Below are 21,209 nucleotides of genomic sequence, written 5' to 3'. Positions count from 1 at the left end.
GTGAGGAAGGGAAATTAAAAAAAAAAAAAGCGTGCTAGCTGATAGTCTTGAAATCTGTAAATTCTTAATTAATATTCATCAATTCAAATAAGGTAATAGACTGTGGGTCAAAAAATTACTTGGCTTCCTGTTAAGACTTTAAGTGTAGCTTAAAATATTACAGAGGCCCTTCAGTGCTGAGAATTGTTCTTTAATTTTTTTTCCAAATTATCTTAAAGCATAGGATTTTCAGACATATGTTTCATAGCCTGAGGCCAGAGAATTTATTTAACATTTGATACTTTAGAAATACTACAAGGTTGGAAAGGACATCTTTTACATAATCTTTGTTTTAAAAGCACTAAAGGGTTGATTTCTCTCTCTCTCTCAGGGACTGTTAAACAGATGCAACAAGGGGAAGGAAACATTTTATATTCAATAATATTTGATGTTCTAACATAAATGGGAAAAAAACATTTTTATTTGGTATTAGGCTTTCTAAAAAGAAGGGCTTTTTATTTCAGTTGTGCATTTTTGGAGTTGCTGGAGGCACTGGAGAGAATATATAAATAAATCTGTAAAATAATTCAGCTCTCAACTTTTGACATTTCAGGGCCAGTTATAGAGATCTAATCTTTTCCTGGTGCATAGAGAAATTACATGAATTGCTTCCTGTACCGTATGTGGGATTTAAACATGTAAATTTTACCATTCCCACAATGCAAAGAAAAACATAGGCCTGTAAAGCTGGGGAAAACATAGTGAGTCCTTAACATCAGTCTTGTCAGATCTCGAGATTAGGCCAGAGCATTGGCTTTGCTGCTTAAATTTCACATTTTTAATATCTAGATTTTCTTGGTATTGGAGGCACATATCCCAGCCAGGTCAAGATGGTGCATCAGCCCCTGCAGTAGATGTGTAGAGTTCCAGGCAGTTCACTGAATCTTTTGGATTAAACTTTTGAAAACTGAAATTCTCTACGCTGGCAATCACATATCTCTGGCACCCTTTCCTTACCACAGAGGGGCCCATACTAATGTCTTGGCCAGAATTTTCTCTTTTCCTTCTGGCTTCAAAATGTGCTAGCTGGCTTCTTTCTCAAAGGTGGTTGTAAAAGATGCTGGCTTGTGGCTGAATTATAAGCAGTACAACAGAATGTCACGGGATGGGGTCCTGCAGGATGGCCATGATCTTCCCAAGGTCCCCATTGGGCCTCTTACCATGCCAAGTTGGCCCAATGGGCATGTCTTGCCCGCCATGTCTTGTTGATATGAATAATAAGGAGGCTGCCTCCAAGTCCTCTTGGACATGGTCTTAATTGATTCTCTGGACTCCATGGGTCTCTGGACCTCTGGTGGGTCCTGCTCCAAAATAGATGTCGCAACGGGTGTTTCGGGACACCCAGGCCTTATGGGCTATGCGTGGCTCCAACCACTCCTTTACCATGCCCCAAGCCTCGCAGATGGTACCGAAGTTGTTTTGGTCTGGGCCTTGTAATTTGGCCCGCTTGTTCTCCATGGGCTCTCTGCAGCCTCGTCTTGTTCTGCGCCTCCCTGGCGCTGGGGTCTGTGCACCCCCAAATGCTGTGCACTCTCTAGTGCCATGGCGCCCCCCGCCCCATGAGGCCTCCTCCTTCCACTAATAGCCTCACCCAAACCACCGGTCTTATACAGCAATAAACAAAACACAAGCCCCTGGGCTGTAACATAAATTCAAGCCGTCCGGCTACAACATCATTCAAACCATACCGGGGAATATGCCGCCCCTCAACAGTGTCAGAAGCTGCTTCTGCAGTCAGGCCTTTCCCCTTTGGTTGCTCTAAGAGAGCTCCTTCCCCCATGGCTGCTCGCAGAGAACTGCCCTCCTGGTCTCAGCCCTGGGGTTTATATACAAGCCAGGCCCTGCCCCTTCCAGTCAGCTGACCGCTGGCAGGTGTGGGCCACTAGCTCTTTCTGGCTGCCCTGGTAACCAGCAGCTGGGGCTTCTAACACACTGCTAGGGCTCTTCCCCTAGCAGTTGAAGCTCTTTAAAGGAGCAGGGCACCCTAGTGCCCTGCGACACAGAAGTAAAAGGTTGTATGGGACTTTGGAAGGCAAGCAGTCACTAGAATGTAAGGATGTCCTTGTCACTCCTCCCCACCTTCCCAGCCTAGCACTAGAACAGGGGTTGTCAACCAGGGGTACGCGTGCCTCTAGGAGTATTTAGAAAGGTCGTAGTGGGTATGCGTGTGTGGGCAGGTGGGTGGGCACGGAGCATGCCCCGGGCCATGGTGACAGTGTCTCCCCCGGCACGTTCCTATACTTGGCTTCTTACCCGGGGGAGAGGAGGTGGCAGGGGAGGGGCGTGCTGGGTTCCACTGGCCCCATGCAGCACACTGCAGTGCCTCCCCGCTCCCCACCTCAGCTTGCTCTCTGGGCCCACTCCCAGGAGCAGGGCTGGTGGGGGCGAGGGCAGCAGCGCCCATCTGCAGGCATGATTGGCTGGGCATGAGGCCCATCAGCAGCCTGTGGAGTCACATGTGCCATGAGAAAGCAGCGTGGGGTGTGGCAGTGGCAGCATAGGGCTTTGGGTGGTGATGGCGGCGGCAGCTGCATGTGAGCACCCCTACCCCCACTGTCTGGCTGGCTATGCAGTGCCTGTGTGGCGATCTGGCCCTCCAACCCCTTTCCTCCCTGCTTTCCTCCCCTTCGCCCCACACATGCTTACCTGCTCGGGGGGCGGTGTCTGCATGTGTTGCTGCATCTGTGTGTGTCTGCATCTGTGTGTGTGTGTGTGTGTGTGTGTGTCTGTTCCCTGACCACCCAGTGGCAGCAGGCACGTGGCATTGTGCAGCTCATGGGGCAGCGGGGTGCAGAGTCCAGACTGCAGCAGTAGCTGCCTCCGCCCCATGCATAGATCTAGAGGACAAATGCTCCCTGGGCCTCCGTTGGGGTGCATGCAGCCCCAGCCCCACTCGCGCTTTCACCATGGGGAAACTCACTCTGTACCCTTCCCCTGCCCCTTAAAAAGAAGAAAAAAATATAAAAGGGTACATGAGCTGAAACCTTGAGGCAGAAGGGGTACACTTGTTAAAAAAGTTTGAAAACCACTGCACTAGTCCATTTCAGAATGCAACTGGCATGCGCCTTTAAACTGGGAGAAGGCTTTATGCCTGTTGAAATGCAAAGGTCTCATAAAGCAACAATGAATTGGGTCCCATATTTGGTAATCTGTGTCCAAACAATCTCACTCTGAGTTTATCTCCACCAATCAGATGGAATTTATCTGCTTTTGTGGGGTACTTTAGTAACGACTGGATTTGGCTAGTTGTATAATATAGGTAAACCTGTGGTGTGATATTAAGCAATAATGGCCATGTTTGTTCAGCTTGACAGTCTCCAACCCAGAGTCTCTGCTAGAGTAGGCTGATGGAAAGGAACTGCTAGAAGTCACTGGACCAGGAACATATCACAATGAATTTCAGAAACTTTCTGACATTTTTGTAACATCAGGAACTGTTTGCTTGCGTGATTTCTACCACTTTGGTTGCTTCTACACAGAGCCCAGAGCCATGTGCAATGTCAAGGAGGGCATTTTAGCACCATTGATGAAGCAGGTTGACAGGGAGCCGTGACAGAAGGATAACAGGAGTGTGAGGGATAGGTTGAGAAAATGTTTTTAAAATGTAACCTATAGGCTAATTCTAATACAATGACCTTTTTTTTTTATCACTTATCTGTTTTCTGTCTGTTATTCTTCATCAATCCTTCCTATTTAGATTGCAGTCTTTAGAATAGGCTGTGATGCTACATGACATAATGATGCTCCATTATATCTGACTGGAGTGTTCATATGCTATTGCTATATCAATATGAATAATAGAAAAAACAGGGAGATATACACTGCCCTGTTTTTGTACCATGGAATTAACACGATCTCCTTCATATCCATTACAAACAAACCTCCTCTATACTATGAAGGATATTATACCATCTTTACCATAATACATTAATTATTTTGGCAGCACCAGGAAAGTGTGAAAGTTTTTTTTCATCCACAGAATTTTTCAAACCTGTGTGGCCAAGGTCAACTGTGGGCAATCTTGAAAATCTTACTCATGTTAGTAAACCTTATTCATACAAATAGAGTTCCACTGAAGTCAGTTTTGAATAAGGATTCAGCAATTCTTTGCCCACCATTCAAATACAATCAGCTATGAAGAATAATATAATGAATGCTTACCAGGGCACAGTAATATTATGTAAGATGAACATTATAATCTGAAGAGTAGCTTTTCCCGCTGAGACTACAGGTGGGATTTAGATAGAATTTAATTATCCTTGGATTTGTCCAGGACACTAGAATAAATTATCTGCTTATTCAAAAGGTATCACAGAACTATTATTACAAATGGTTAGGGTCTTGGTTTTATTTCTCATCTGATATACAAAACTATACAAAGAAAAACATTATGTAAAATATACAACACTGAGGTCATAATAATGTCAGTTCATCATTTTACACGTAAAAGGGACTATATTACAGTAATATCTTTGCATGCTTCAAGTAACCCATTTGCTTTGCTTAATTTCACAATTATGCATATCCTATCATGCTCACACCAATTGTATTTTGCAATTATATTATCCTCTTAATGAGTGATCTTCACCTGCAGTGAACACAAGCATTACCCACTAGAGGGAGCACAATGAAAAGCATTTCAAATCTTTAAAACAACCTGAGAAAGTCTGGTGACACTGTAGAATGATAGTCACCAACCACAGACAGACGTGACAATTTTTGCCTGATCTGGCCCCTGAAAGCTCTCTACAGCTGTGATCAAACAGAAATACTCAGCTACAAAGTGTGTTAAAGGGGCCCAGCCCCACAAAAATTTCATTGCATGAAGGTTCAGATGAGGATACATTCAAAACATAGCTTTTTCAATAACTTCTATCTGTACTGCCTCCCAGTTTGTCACCATTTTCAGAATGGGAGGGGGTAAAGGGACTACAGGGAATGTGGTTTGGGGTTTTTTTTCAGCCCATGCTGGAGAGTGGGATAGGTGGATTGAATTCCCCACTACACCTTAGGGTGAGGGCTCTAATCCAGCCACCCCACCCTCCAGCGCTGGCTGGGGACCCCTAGAAGGAGATCCCTCTGCTCCCTTTCCCCCTTCCAATTCTGAAAACAGCTTGGGCTGGGAGAGAGGAGGGGCCATTGCTAGGGGAAACTGGCTACAGGCTCCCAGCCATCACTGAGATTCCCCTCCCCCCTGGAACCAACAGTGAACTTCTGTTTAGTCTGGGGGAGTTATAACTCAGAACACTTCCTGCAAAGTGTTCTGAGTTACAGCAGGGAACTGCACTTCTGTCTGTGCTCGCCAGTGAGCCAACAGCTCAAGAGTGAGTAGCTTTGGGATTTCACAAAGCCTGTTGGAGCTCTGTTCCTGATGAAGATCTCTTTAGCTTTGATGTGCTATGATGATACAATAACATAGGATGTAGGACTGGAAAGGACTTCCTTGATTGTTGAGTCCCATCTCTTGTGCTATTGTGTATTACAGGGCTCAGCAATCTATGGCCTGTAGGCCAGATCCAGCCCATGGAGCCACTGGATTCAGAAACGCTTAGTGGCAGGGGACTTGAACTGCAATTGCTCTTCCCATGGTATTGTGGGAGGAAGCACAAGCTGCAGGCACTCTTGCTGTGTTGCCATGGGAGAAGCACTGGCTGTGGCTGCTTTCCTCGTGCCATTTCAGGGAGAAGCACTGCCTGCTGGTGGGTCCTTGCATGCACCTACCCAGTCGTCTCTGACCTGAGGTGGGTCATTTTAGCTTGCCACAGGAAAAGGTTGCTTACTTTTTATGTAGTATAATCACACTCATAAACTAGTTAGATTGTTTTCCTTGTTACTGAAGAGGAGAGTATTAATGCTGAAGCCTGGCCAGAACCAGGGAGCAGGGCAAACCACATCATAAGGATTAAAGAGGAACAACTACATCCAAGTGGCAGGTCACCTGATTAGAAAGGACTATGCAGCAGGACGTTCAAATACTCTGCTCTCTGAGCATGTTGAGGGGGAGGTGAAAACTCCCAGGGAGAGGGGGAAGTGCTGAGGGGACCCCGAGTCACACAGGGCACCCAGTACAGAGAAGGGTGGGAACCCCAGAGACAGAGCTGTGCTGAAACAGGTTAGTTACTCCAAAAGCAAGGGGGGAGGGGCAAATTTTAAAGTAATTTTTTCTTGTCTTAGTCTTTCACCCCACCCTGAGGATGCCTAACATAGTACTGGGGGGGTGAGTTACCCCACTGGAGTAATAAACCGGTGGATCAGGAGTGACTAAAAGGGGTGAAGCAGAGGCCAGGGAGGGTGCCAGGGGGCATGCCTGCCAGGGACAGAGGCTCAAGCCACACTAGTGCCCAAGGGGATGACGGTGTTTTGGGCCCCACCAGGGCTGGGCTTAGAACACAGGCAGGTCAAAGCCAGGAAAGTGAAAACCTGTGAGAGGGACAGCCCAAGGCCGTGGGGTCTGTAGCCTGTAAGATGTGGTATTTTCAGTAGACCTAAGCTAAGAGGCCCAGCTAGAGGAAAGGGGCAGAAGCCAGGAGGGCTGAGGCCCCAACAAAGGCTTGGAGCCCTGACGTGGTATTGGGGGATGAGTTACCCCACTGGAGTGATAGACTGGTAACATCTGCAAAGCAAGGGCATACCTGAAGGGGCAGGAGGAGGCCACGAATCTAACCCTTGAGGCTGACCAGGACTGAGGACATAAACACTGACAGCCATAAGAAAAATAGAGAGAATTAAAGGCTCACTCACCCCAGCAAGGCAGCTTCCTTTCACTATTTCTCTGTAGCAGGAAGGTGTGTCAGGAAAACGAATGGGTTGCAACCCGGGGAGATGTGAGCAAAGCTAGACCAGACAGAGAGAGCTCTGGGGTAGGGGTGGCATCACAGTGGCCTCTTGGGCCCCACTGTAGTCATCACACCCCCATTTACTCATATTATATGTCTGTTCCGGTATGTAACACCTCAGATGGCTAATTGTCTTCTGATTTCCAAACTTAATTCTGTCCTGGTAAGTTAGTACCTATTTTTGCTTGCACCCTCATTGTCCTGTAACTTATGAAGCTCTTCTCCTAACCTGGTATTTTCCTTGTCCCCCAGTTTATTTCATTCCTTCAGCCTTTGTTTCGCTAGGCTAGATGAACTAGGTCCTTTTAGTTTCTTAACTGATAGGCTTTCCAATCCCCCAATCATCCCAGTATTCCTTCTCTGAGCCCATTATGACTTAAATTATTCATTTTTGAATATGTGACCAGAACTGTACATAGTATTCTAGATGAGACTTTTCAGTATACAATGGCATTAAAACCATCCTTTCTATAATGGAAATGCCTCACTTGAAGTATCCTAGAATATGAAGAGAAATGGAGCTAGAATATTTATTTTTTAAAGTTAAAAAGGAGAATGCAATTTAAATTGTTCTTTTAAGGTATTGCTTGCCATATCTGGAAAATATCTCATAAAGTGAGGTCTAACTACTAAAGGGAGAGAATTTCAAGTGTATAAAAGAGAAAGTGATATCTTTTGAATTAATATATGGACATTTTAGCAGAATGGCTTGACTGGTAGAGAAGATATATGTGGATGATAGGGGAGGAAATGAGACAGTAAAAGCCCTAGTGTCAAATGCTAAACTAAGTATCACATTTTTGATGAGCGGCATTATAAATATGCAAATTATATGTGAATAGGTATATGCATGTATGGAACAATTAAAATTCTATTGCTTTAACATCTTTATCTTTTAAATTCTAATTATGCCATGATTGCTGAAGTTAATCAGATATAAACAATGATACATATGCATGCAGGCGCACAGACTATAATAAAAAGTATTCTCCGGCATATTTTTTGCCAACCAATAAAATAACTATGTCAAGTTAAAATAATTATTGCATATTTTATAGGCTTTCTTCTGACAAAGGCTGTTGTACATCTTCATTTTACTCTTCTGTGAATGGAAGAGTCATTTTAGAGATGCAAAGGTACACTTTCTTCTTGGTGCTATTTGCAATGTGAAATGTATATTTCAGTGACAAAATCCTTTTTTCATTCCTGTCAGAAGATCTATGCTTGTGACAGAGCAGCTTGAGTGCTCTGTCACTTTAAGGGCTGGAGCAGGTAGCCGGCAGGTGGCTGATTAGGGTGGCCATTTTAGAGTCCTGCTCTCTGGGCTGTGACAGCAGTTTGCAACCAGCTGTCCTGGGAGCAACATCACCCAGCAGAGCTCCTGCTCCAGGGACATCTTGGAGGTAAGGGTGAGGCTATAGGGAAGGAGGAAATCTCATGGTCCTGGGCATGACTAAAAACTGCACCCTGCTGGGGTAGGGAGGCCTGGAGGGACTGCCTGTGGTGGGACAGTAACACTTATATGCCAGAACCAAGAACCTCCCCGGTAAAAGGCAGGTAGGGCTGCCTAAACCCCAGCCCCTATCTTTGGGTGGGTAATGTGAGTAGAGTGAGACCAGGCACGCTTAATAGAAGCCCCTGAGCCCTATGGGGTATTGGACCCTGGAGGTGGGCCAGGCATACTCAAGAGAGGAGCACCTGGGCCCATGGGGTATAAGACCCTGGGCCCTGTGGAGAGTGTGGAGTGGAGACCAGGCATGCTTAATAGGAAAAGCACCTGAGCCTGTAGGGGTGAAAGACCCTGGGCCCCAGTGCAGGGGCAGAGTAGAAGTCCGAGAGAGGGGCATAGTGGGGCCAGGAGTGAAGTAGGCCTATAATTGAATAATCGCCCAGTCCTGTTCAGATGAGGGCCATGGGAGATGCCCAAAAGGCTGCATCAGGGCTGGCTGAGGTGTGAAGGGTGAAGCCTGATGGCCCTATGGGGTCACTCAAGGGAGCAGGGCAGTATGAATGTGGCCTTGGTTAGGGCAGTATAATAGAGGCCCTGTGAGAGAAGGAAGAGTGTATGAGGCCTCAGTGAGATGTGTGGGGCGGTGTGTGTGTGGCCCATGAGGGCAGCGTGTGAGAGACCCAACTGTGTGCCTAGTTTGGCCCAGCCTTGAACTGGAAAGGTAATACATGGTGTGACATCTGCGAGGCGTGGGACACGTGTAAGGGGAGGTTTGACCATGTATGTATCACCCATCACAGATGGATGCTCAAAGTGCAGCCTCCCACCTTGTTAACATCCCAATTACTTTACAACAAGGCGTGGCAGAAAAATAGGCAGCTGGTTTGCCCATAGACAGGAAGTGGACCGGTGTGAGCACTGGGCCTTGGAAGTTTCCCTGTCACAATACTCCAATGGTTTTCCAGTACTATTTGCTGGGAACTAGTTACAGAATAACAAAATTAAAAGCAAACTGTACTTGATACAGTTAGATATGTGATTACTGACATCTCCTCTCTGTTCCTTATGCTAGGTCCTTGGATCATTTAGTTGGTCTAATAAAAATTATCAAATCTACCCTATGTTCTTAGACCAACACAGCTACAACCAACAACCCTAAGGGCCTTGGATCAGAACTGGTGAGACACTGTGATGACATGGGCAGAAGAAACCTTCCATTCAGTGTTAAATGATCTTAACATAAGTAAGAGTCAATACCAGTGTGTCTTTATTTTAAAATAAATACTAGCTAATTGCCCATCAAGAACAAACAATTTCAGGGAGTGTTTACATGGCCCCCTCTCACCTCCTGCTCACCCTTCGGGGCCGTTCTTGTAAAGACTTCCTCTGCCTCTGCTGCCTCCTCCTCCAGCCTCTAGTGCGGAGGCTCCCTCCCACCACCCACCTCTGCCTTGCAGTGGGGCTTCCCTCCATTTTCCCTCCCCTCCCCACTCCCCTTCCTTCCTCCCTGTTGCTTCCCCCTCCCTGCCAGCTGTTGTTGGGGCTGGGCAGCGGGGGAGGGGGGGGAGCACCACCACCGTGACCCCTCCTCCCCTCCCCTCCCCTCTTCCCTCCCTTCCTTCCTTCCCTGCCACCCAGCCCCCAACAACAGCTGCCACCATGACCCTCCACCTCTGTCTCCCCACTCCCCAGGGCCCCCGTTCCCCCCCCCCCCCCCCTGCCACTTCCCCCTCCCTGCTGGCCGTTGTTGGGGCCTCCTTCCCACTCCCCTCCCCGCCACCCAGCCCCAACAACAGCTGCCACCGTGACCCGCTCCTCATCTCCCCCTGCCCTGCCTGCCACCTCCCTCTCCCTTCCTGCTTTTCTAGGAGGTGTTGGGGATGGGTGGTAGAGGTGGGTGCTGCCACCGTAACCCCACCTTTGGCCCTCAGACAGAGAGAGGCATGGAGACACACCGCTGTTTGGGTGGCTGGGGCATGTTCGCTGCCATCACAAACTTCCCTGGCAGCAGCTCAAGCTTGGGCCTGTGCAGCCTGGGCTCATGCAGCCAATTACTGCCCGCCCTCTCGGTGGCACATGTGCACTATTATTATAGAGAATAATAGTAATAATGATTATGTTATCATAAGGCATTGGGATATATTTTATGCAAGTCATTCTCAAACTTTTCAGACTCAAGGTACCCCTCATTAGACTCTAGGTACCCCCCAGAATATGTCAACTCTTATCTTTCACTTATTTTTTGACTATGGAAATGTAAGTAATTCCTCTGTTGCAAAGAACTCAACAAACACCACAACAGGTCAGAATATTTTTGACACTACAGATTCCTATTTGAGATCTCTAGGTTTATCTTATGACTACACGTAAGTGTTTGAACACACACCAGTATTAATATTGCATGACACCCTTAAAAGGATCTCACAGCACCCTAGTTAAAAATCATTGTTCTAGACAGTATTCCTAGTTCTGCCTGCTGCTCTGTGTATGATCCTGGAAAAGTCATTTTTCTTTTCCTCTGGCCTTGGCACCAGTAGAGAATTTTTAGCATCTGATTCTCCTATCACATTTGTAGAACTCCTCATATCTTCAAACAATAATGCTTTGAGCAATGTACATGCATCCCAAATACTACTTGGATTAGATCTGCTTTCAGCCCACACTGCTTCAGTCTGCACTATTTTAGAATCAGTATGAGCAGAGGTTGTTTCTGGCATACTAGCACAAATGCTTTATATACTTGAGGGCTGTCCAACTCGCAATCTGTGGGCTGCATGTGGGCTGTGAGGAGTTAATATGCAATCCCCAGGCTCCCACCCAGCCACTGCTTTTAGAAACTGCTCTAGCTGCAGCTTCCCCACTGGGCTCCCTCTTCCTCCTGAGGCCTCCATTTCCTGCTTCTGCTCCAGTGGGTAGGGGTGACATAGTGTGGAGCAGCCTAAGGTGCAATATGGGAGCCTACAGTTGGGAAACTGAGGAGCACCCATGCACACAGTGCAACAGGAGTGGCAAGGGTGCCAAGGCAGCCCATGGCTTGTGCTGGTGTAACCTCTGTGGCATGTGGCTCCTGGCCACCTAGAAGTTAAACAACCATGACGTACTTCACCATATACCAGTGCACTTCTGAAACATCCCAGAAGCTGTGCTGGAAACTGGTAGAGGAATCTTGAAGATACCTTTAGAACAATGCTAATGTGACCTCCAAGCAAAACTGCAATGTTTTAGAACAGGGGTACCCAATCTTTCCAGGATAACAGCTAGATAAGAGATGCTGGGTCGCTGTGTAGGCTGGATCTGGTACATGGGATCAGTTCGTGGGTCTGATATGATGCAGGGTTGGGGCACAGGTGTGATTTAATGCGTAGCCTCTGTACCATTCACTAGATCAGGCCACGGCTCCACAGGCTCCGAATTGGGCCTGCCACCCCAGCTCTGACCCTGCAAGTGCCAGATTAGGTCTGCTGCCCTGCCTGGGCTCCAATCATCTCACAATCCGCCCTGGGGCCCCATTCACTTCTGCCCCTGCCTCACTCCCTCCCTCACCATGGGGGCCTTGATCTGTCCCCCTACATCCCTTCCCTTCGACAGTCTTATTTTCTGTGGTGGGCAGTGCTCTACATGCTGCTGGGCTGCTGCAGGCAGTGGCTGCATTTTGTGTCTGTGTCCCCTCTGCTGCAGCCACCCAGAGCCTGCACCTGGGCTGCCCCGTGGCCCTCTGTGCTGCCACTGCTGCCCCGTGTTTGGAGGGCTAAACCCTGTTAGCCCCAGCCTTCCAATGTCTATGGCCCCAGCCTGAGAGACCAACCTGTTTCAGCATGCAGGGCCTTGTCATCTGGCCCATGGGGCTTAGGCAGGGGAGTGCTGGTAGCATTAATTGCCATCACTCTCCTGCTGCCAAACTTCTGGATCTGTGGGGCTGGATGACATGGCTCTATGAGCCAGAGGTTGAGCACCACTGGTTTAGAACATGAATCAGCATGACCGTCTTGGATACACAGAACTATTTGTGTGTTTAAACCACTTTTATCTTGTTGATTTAGTGAGGAGAACTAGTATAGTGTGGCAGTCAGATACTTAGCTTTCGATACTGGTTGCTTTTACCTATCTGATCTCCCCTCTTCCAACACCAATATCCATACAGATGCTTGACATCAATGTCTTAGTTTCTTAATTTGCAAAATATGGACAAAATATGCCTGTCCTTATGAAAGTCATTTAGATTTTCTTTATAAAAATGTATGTGTGCATGTGAAAAGCAATTTTGTTTCTAGCCCAGATTTTTAAAATGGTTATTCAGTACAAAACATATGTATCATCTCCCCTAGCTTACATCCACAGTTTCCAACACAGCTTCTGGGATGGTGTGGAGTATGTCATAGTTGTTTAACTTCTAGGTGGCCATGTGCTTCAGAGGCTACACCAGCATGATAAAGCAAGATAATGTGATGCCCCAAATTCTTGTTATCTATTTAAGGCCCATAATCAAAGCTAAACTTCCTGTGCAACTTCATGGCTGTGATGTATTGTACATTAGCCATTTTATATGGTACCGTTTCTTTAAATGTTGATATACTATGTGCCTTCTTAGGCATAGTGTTTGGTTTGATTGTCTATTAACCCTTAATTTGAATTGAAATTTTATTCAAACTGCATGATGCGAATTAGTTAACATCAGGGTGGATAAAATCTTTTTTTTTTTAATTAAAAATTGGATTTTTTAAATTTAAATTGGATTTTTTTAAAAACAATCATCCATAAAATACTAAATTTCTCTTGCATTTAAAAATAAGTTACAATTAAATCTCATCACAAACATACTAAACCTACACTTACACTCATAAAAATGAATGAATGGCTCTGTCACACACACACACACACACACACACACACACATCGAGTTACCTACCAATCAAACATGGGTGTTCATTTCAGTTTTTCATCTCATGAAAATGGCTCTAATCTGTCTATCCAGCCTAACTACCAGGTCTTGCTTCTTGAAAGTTCTGGGCTTTCATTTTCTGTTTCTCAGCGGACTAAAGTCACATGTGCAAAGACACAGGCTGGATAGGATTGTTGTTCTCTGCTTATGTGATGGTGGAGCTGGGCCAAGCAAGACAGAGGAGTTAGTTAAGACACTGTCTTAAAGACAGAGATATAATATAGGAAAGGACGGAGGCAGAGTAGAAAGGAACAGTGGAGTGGACTGGAAAGAAAAAGGGAAGACGTTATTCAGTAGTACACACACAGCTTCCTATATTCCCTGACTTTTGCCACAGAAAAACTGTCATGGCTTCTGGGCATAGGACAGACCCTATCTGGGAATATTTTGAAGAAATTCTTTCCCTGGGTAAAAGAGGAAAACGTGTCAAGTGTAAGCAGTGCAAGAAGGAGATACATTCTTGCAGACATTGCAAGAATGAAATATCATAATAAAAACTGCTTATTGGGAGAAAATGGTGTGGATGAAGATGTGGATATGTCTGAAGAACAATGTGGATCAACTGGTTAGTAATTTAAATTATTCACTTTGCAATGCATCATTCTTCAAGACTCTCTCTATGCCTTTTATAGTTTCATAGTTGGTAGGGTTGGAAGGGACCTAAGCAGATCACCAAGTCCGACCCCCTGCCATGGGCAGGAAAGAATAGTGGGGTCAAACGATCCTGTCGAGGTGATTATCTAGCCTCCTTTTGAAGACCCCCAGTGTACAAGCGAGCACCACTTCCCTTGGAAGTCGGTTCCAGCTCCTAGCTGCCCTGACAGTGAAGTAGTGCTTCCTGATATCTAGCCTGAATCTACTCTCAGTCAACTTATGGCCATTATTCCTTGTTACTCCTGGTAGTGCACGGAGGAACAGGGACTCTCCCATTGCCTGCTGGTCCCCCTTGGCAAGTTTATAGACGGCCACCAGATCCCCTCTCAGCCTTCTTTTGTGGAGACTGAACAGGTTCAGGTCCTGTAGCCTCTCTTTGTAGGGCCTGCCCTGCTGCCCCCTGATCATGCGAGTGGCCACATCCTTCCTGATGATGGCCACATCCCTCCTGAAGTGCGGTGCCCAGAACTAGACGCAGTACTCCAACTGCAGCCTAACCAGTGTTGCATAGAGGGGGAGGATCACCTTGAATCTGCTCGTGATGCATCTGTGGATGCATGACAAGGTGCGGTTAGCCTTCCTGACTGTGTCCCCACATTGGTGGCCCACGTTCATCTTGGAATCAATAGTGACTCCAAGATCTTTTCTACCTCTGTGCTGACGAGAAGGGAGTTCCCCAGCCTGTAGGTATGCTGCTGGCTCTTCCTCCCCAGGTGCAACACCTTGCACTTGTCAGTATTGAAACCCATCCTATTCTCATCTGCCCACCTCTGTAACCTGTCCAGATCTAGTTGTAGCCTGTCCCTCTCTTCTAGCGTGCCCACTTCTCCCCACATCTTAGTGTGATCCACGAATTTGAACAAGGTGCTTTTCACCCCCTTGTCCAAAGCACTGATGAAGATGTTGAACAGTGCGGGCCCAAGGACCGAGCCCAGGGGGAACTCCACTGCCCACATCTCCCCAGGTCGAAAATGACCTTTCCACCACCACTCTCTGGGTGTGGCCCTCCAGCCAATTTGCGACCCATCTGACTGTGTAGGTGTCGACACCACAGTCGCTTAATTTTTTAATGAGAATGCGGTGGGAGACAGTGTCGAAGGCCTTCCTAAAGTCCAGAAAGACTATGTCCACTGCAACACCTGCATCCAAGGCTTTTGTGACCTGGTCATAGAAGGCAACCAGGTTGGTCTGACAGGACCTGCCTCTAGTGAACCATGTTTATTGCCCCTAAGCATAATCTCCCCTGCTGGTCCCTTGCAGATATGCTCCTGGATAATTTTCTCAAAGCGCTTCCCCAGGACTGAAGTAAGACTAATGGGCCTATAGCTTCCTGGGTCCCCTTTCCTCCCTTTTTTGAAAATGGGGACTACATTGGCCCTTTTCCAGTCCTCTGGCACCTCGCCAGAACAACACGAGTGCTCGTAAAGCTGTGCCAGGGGTCCTGCAATGACCTCTGCCAATTCCCTCAGCACTCTGGGATGGAGATCCTCACAGAAGTTCCCTGACTAGGTCCTCATTGACCTGGGGCCTGGCTGTGCCTCCCCTGGGTCATTAGCCAGGCACCTTGAAACAGAGTTCCTTCAGTTGCTAAGCCAACTTTTCACAGCAGTAGCTTCCTCTGCAGGCACAGAGAGAATATTTTCATTGTTTGGTATTATTCAGTCAAAGATAAGAAATCGACTGGGAGTTGGAAAAAACAGGAAAACTCATACTTCTGTTTCAGTTTATGAATAGAAATGGCAGTGGGAGTAGGGAAGATGAGATATAGTTGTAGAAGTTTTAAGGACAGCATATGTTTAGTGTTGTGATGACTTGTCTGTTAGAGTTAATACAATTTGAAAATTAAAAAAAGTTTAAGGACAGATGCTGGACAATGCTGCACTGAGTGGTAAATTAACATGTTTTAGTGATAAGATTTGCACCACTGTTTAAGAAATATGTGAAGAAGTATCAGTGGGAAACTTGATTTAAATTGCCTTGATTTAAATCAAACCGCCCTGGTTAACATGGTTTATAAAACAGTGAGCACTTCTACAAACAGCCTATGGGTGCATTTACACATGAAATGAACATGATGCATTACACTCTGGAGTTCAAACTGCGGTTTGCTGCTCCTGGGTGCAGTGTCTTACATGTGCGCCCAGGACAGCAGCAGTTTGGGCAGGGCAGCCCTGGGCTAGCAGCATGCTTGGGGGGTCAGCCCCAGGCTCCAGGTGGCAGTGTTGGGTAGTGGAGGGCTGGCTGGGGCATAAGCGCTGAAGTGTGCAGCTGTGCAGGAGGCAGCCCTCGCACTTTAGCACATTCGTGCCCCAGCCAGCCCGTCTCTGTCGACATGTGCATTTTGTTGCACTTTATTACTCCACCGTAAGGTGGTACTGTGGAGCTAATTAGTCAACTCTGCTGTAAAGCACACATGCAGATGCACCCTGTAATACTTGGACACAATAATAATTGAAAATAAAAAAACCACTATTAGTATAATAATGAAACCAAATCATCTGGAAAAGAAAAGAAAAATGTTTTATGAAAACTAAAACCTCAGTCCTTTTATAAAATATGGAAACCTCTTCCCTGACGAGGGTTAGTCCCATTTCTGAAAACAGTATTTTAATGTTTTGTAAATTGCTAAGGAAAGTATGTGGCCCTGTTATTTAAGGACATTTTCAGCAAAACAAATCTCTTCATTTGCCATACCAGAGGAGGTCACATATGACTGAAACCCCCCCCCGTAAAATTAGCATCTGGCCCTGGATGCATTTATTGCAAAAATAGGCTATATTAAGTTGAGAGACTTAATGACTGATTTTCAGTAATCTCTGCCTATAACTTCAATTAAGTTTCCCAGCTATTTATGCTTGATGAGAACTATAATGAATAAGGGGAGCCTAGATCTCAAGAATAAATTAGAAACCATAAACTAATTTGGGTTCAAAATACGGGAGCAGTGCAAACTTATTTTGCAAGGCATGACTCTTAAGAAGAAATTTAAGTCTTCTGCCCTTACATTAGGGTGTGGCAAAATGTCCCAGCTGTTAAATTACATGTAACAATTTCTATATGCTTTTCTTTACTCAGGGTATTGGCAGGAGAGACTAAGAAAAAGAAATATATCATTACATTTTCTGTTTTATGTGTACTGTGCCTGTTAATATGCTGTTATTCAGAGTATAGCAGTGCATTACAAGCAAAATGTTTGCTTTTCAAATAAAATAAATCTGTGAATTAAATTAGAAGGAAACATCTCTTTGTTCTTCATAGATATTTGAAACCATAGTATATATTATGCAAAGATACATTGGACAAAATTTCTCTGTTGGCTGAAGCCAATAACAGTTGATATCTTAGCAAAGTAGACAAATATTTAAAATGAGACATTCTATTGAATGAAATAAATTAGAGGAATAGTGATATAATATGCCAAAATTACGTAGCTGTTTTATTAATTGGCAAAAAATGTGCTGAGGAATATTTTCTTGTTACAGTCTCTTTGTCTGTATGCATGTCTCATTGTTGATTAATTTTAGCAGTCATTGGGTAATTAGCAATTAAGATAGAGAGGTGTTAAAGCAATGGTTTCACATGTGCATCATACCCATTCACATTCACTATGCATGTTTTCTAATGCCACTCATCAAAAATGAAATGAAATTAAGGTATCAGATCTAAACTAAACCTTCCCTGTACACACAACCAGCCAGATACAACCATAATTCTTGTTTTCTCCTGAGCATAAGAACTGACACAGTTCAAGGCAGTAAGGAACAAAGGGAAAACAATAGTACAACACGTCCTTCCTACTGGCCAATACAATAGACTAGACACAGATGGGTAGGCACAGACAACTTATTCTCTAAGAGAGAATCCCCTAGGGCAGGGGTTCCCAATGGTTATGTGCACATTTGAATTTAAAAGCAGTGGGCGCCAATACGAATATTAAAGTTTAGAATTTAGATCAATCCAATCATCTCATCCATTACTTAAAATTGCATTAGATCCACAACTTCAAAATGCAGCTTCCTTTTACTTTGTATTATTTTGAAGTTTTATCCATGGTGCCCATGGGCACCCTGTTGGGAACTGCTGCAGGGTCTTCACTTCCTAGGAACTCCAAAAGACATAGCTCCTGACTGAAGCACAGTGCTTCCCAGAACTACTTCTTAGATAAGCACAACACTGTTTAATATACTTTAATATATATAGCAAAAAACCCCAATTCAATTTTTTTCATAGTTTAGATTATTAGTAGTTCATTCTTATACAACATCAGTCATATTGTCCAATATTTGACCTGGTCTAAATGGTCTGACAACCTGCCTACTTCAGATTGCATTTCCTTGTGCCCTGTGATGGCTACTGTGCTGATCTAAATGCTTTAGTGATTGCCCCTGCAAATATTTACTTTTCAAAACAAAGGTGATTTGAGTTTATGGCAGGGGTGGGCAAAATACAGCCTGCAGGCTGGATTCGGCCTGCAAGGCCATTGTATCCAACCCGTGGGGCCCCTAAAAAATTTAGACAATTAATATTTCTCTGTCTTTGGTTCCTGTAAAAAATGACAGGAACCAGGGGCAGTAGGACCCAGGGGAAGCCTGCTGGGCTTCCGCAAGGGCCCGCCTGGCCTTGCCCTTGCTAGGGCTTCTGGCCTGGGACCGCGTCAGAACCTCAGGTAAGGGGGGTGGGGAGGAAGGGCAGGGAAGGAGTGTGGAGAAAAGTGGCCCCTTGCCCACCCTGTGGCCCACGCTCCCTGCTGCGGCTGCTTGCAGCCTGTGCAGGGCTGTTCTGAGCAGGCACAGGCAGCCCCAGGCGGGCTGAGACTGACTGCAGCGCAGGGCGCCGGTTATGGGGTGGGGGAGGGGCCGCTAAGTTTTATATGACCCTTTTTAAAGTGATTTCAATTTAAATTATGGCTCAATTGACTTATTCATACGAGTGAAAGTTTTCAGGGCTGGGCCTATGTTACCAGTTAATTATCTTATTAGGACTATATATAGCTACGTAGAGGTTAAGACATTACAACAGAAACATTGGACTCTATCAGCCTTGAAAGTTCATGTAATCTTTATAGAATGATACACTCTTTTTAGTTGCTTATTTCCTATACAGCATAAATCAACTCAACAATTTAGTAATCCATTTGGCAGTGAGTTGTTCTAGACACAGGAGGATGCCCTTAATTGAATAGGGTGGGGAGAAGAATAAGACATCTAATTTAATCCAAAAAAATCAATTATATTGCAATCATGGTTGTATCAAATTTGACTACAAATTTAGAGTCTTTGAAACATTTTCCTGTACGTCCTTAAAGGAAACCTTTATTAATTTGCATGAAAATGAAACATTGTGTTGTCCCACTTGATAGAGCTATTGAAAAACCAGGAGTGGAATTTTATAGAGATTTGCGGTTTTTATTAAGCCTTTCAAGAATAGCAGTAAAATCACACGTTAATTTTGGTGGCATTACTTAAAAGGGAGGTTCTTAATCTTTCCAGACCATAGAGCCCCTTGTCAAGTTTGCTATACTGCTGTGTATCCTCTATGATTCCACGTTGTGGAAATATGGGCGTCCCATAGGTCTTTCATGATTCCCGGTATCTTGTGATTAACCTGCCTTTTACGGCAATAAAGAGCATCTCCAAGAAAGATATGTGCCCAATTTATTAAGGGATGTCACCATCCAATAATCTTTCACAGATTGTGGATAAATCCGGTATCTTTTATTAGACCAACTAAATAGTTGAGAAAAATTCTTCTTTGCAAGCTTTTGGGTACAAACACCCTTTGTCAGGCTGAGGAAGCATCTGCAGTTCATCTCTGCTCTTCCTGGATTCTGTTCCATCCAGGAAGAGCACAAACCAACTGGAGACATTTCCTCAGCCTGATGAGAGCTGTTTGTACCTGAAAGCTTGCAGATAATTTTTCCAACTATTTTAGTTGGTCTAATAAAAGATATCGAGTTTACCCAAAGAACCTTGTCAGCCTATGTCATTAGACCAACATGACTACAAACTTATACCACTTTATGCTAGGACACAGGAATTGCCATAACAGTAAAATCCTTTTTCTACCTAGTCTAATATGTCCTAACTCCTCCAGAGGTTACAAAGGATAAAGCAGGAAACTCAACTGCAGCTGCTACAGGATGATGTCTCTTTCATACAGATCTTCTTCCTAATGAAAAAAAACAAAACAAAAAACCAAGCAGACATTGCCTGCAGCACGTCCTAAGTTTTGTTCACATTAACTATTCCGAAGCAACACTGGCTACTAGTTTTCTAAGTAGAACAAGCATTGAGTATCAAAAGGGAGGTTGCCCCTTGAAATATGGGTCAAATTTTTATCCTTATTCTGTATCACAACAGAGTGAGAATGACCTGGGGCAGGAGCCCACTGCAAGTACAGAGGCGGTCTGGAGGGGATCTAGGATAGAGGATAGGCTCCATGCTGATGGGTGGAGAAGCAGATGCTCCTGGGGTGCCCTGCGCCCCTCCTGACTGCAGCTGCACGCTTGGGCCCGAGCCCTGCATTCTGGCGCACTCACAACCTCATATATCAGTGCAGGGGGATCAAGTGAGGTCTAGGGGGGCCATCACATTCCTGTTTTCTGCTACTCTGTCCTCTGTTGATACGAAACCTGATGCCTTTATGTCCTCTATTTTTCTCTTCCAGATATATTTTATCTTGAAGGGAAACAGAGGACATAAAGGCGTCAGGTTTCGTATCAATAGAGGACAGAGGACAACGGGACTGTCCTCTATGATGGCCACCCTACTTGAGACCAGGGTTCAAATTACACTTGGACTCTTGAGGAGGGTCAGCAAAAGAAAAAAATCTACCTACGTGGAGAGAAGCAATCCCACCGGAGACCCCTGTTATGATTTTCAAGTCTTACGGGGGGGGCAGTCCCCAGCACCCACACCCCCCCCCATTAATTCGCAGCTGCGTGAGACCCCTTAGCGCGGCGGGGCCGTGCTCTTCTTCACCGCGGTCCGGCACTGCGGCTCTCAGTCTTGTCGGGCTGGGCCCGGGGTAAAGGCGGCTCAGTTTCGCCTTGTGCTGCCGGGGCCGGGCCGGGCCTCTGCCCGCACGCGGCGAGCGGGACTTGCGCACTGCCGCCCCGCGGGCTCTCGAGGCCCCGCCAGGTTGAGGATCCCGCACAGCCCAGCCCAAGTCCGCCGGGGCCGGACGACGCCTTCCCCGCTGTCGCCCGGGCGCTCCCCCAGGCCGGGGCGGGGTTTAGCTGCGCCATCGCCAGGCGCCGGCAGCGGGAGGCGGCGGCGATGGCGGTTGCCCG

At 45.8% G+C, this 21,209-nt stretch overlaps 1 protein-coding gene across 10 annotated transcripts in view; it reads left to right on the top strand.

Annotated features, from left to right (window-relative positions):
* The window catches only part of NUBPL (nucleotide binding protein like), a 256,910-nt gene that overhangs the window by 24,899 nt on the left and 210,802 nt on the right, over window positions 1-21,209 (top strand). For 3 of the 10 annotated variants that reach the window (XM_025202461.1, XM_025202458.1, XM_025202460.1), the window contains 2 exons: window positions 7,934-8,011; window positions 9,398-9,568. The exons of 3 other annotated variants lie outside the window; for them this stretch is intronic. The gene's annotated coding sequence lies outside the window, so the exon portion shown is untranslated. Of the gene's footprint in view, window positions 1-5,524; window positions 5,781-7,933; window positions 8,012-9,397; window positions 9,569-21,209 lie in introns of all 10 variants that reach the window. 4 more of the 10 variants (XM_025202463.1, XM_025202465.1, XM_025202462.1 and 1 more) reach the window with 3 other exon arrangements.

Source organism: Alligator sinensis, unplaced genomic scaffold (genome assembly GCF_000455745.1).
Source record: "Alligator sinensis unplaced genomic scaffold, ASM45574v1 scaffold720_1, whole genome shotgun sequence".
Classification (NCBI taxonomy): domain Eukaryota; kingdom Metazoa; phylum Chordata; order Crocodylia; family Alligatoridae; genus Alligator; species Alligator sinensis.
This window is presented reverse-complemented; position numbering and strand designations above follow the sequence as displayed.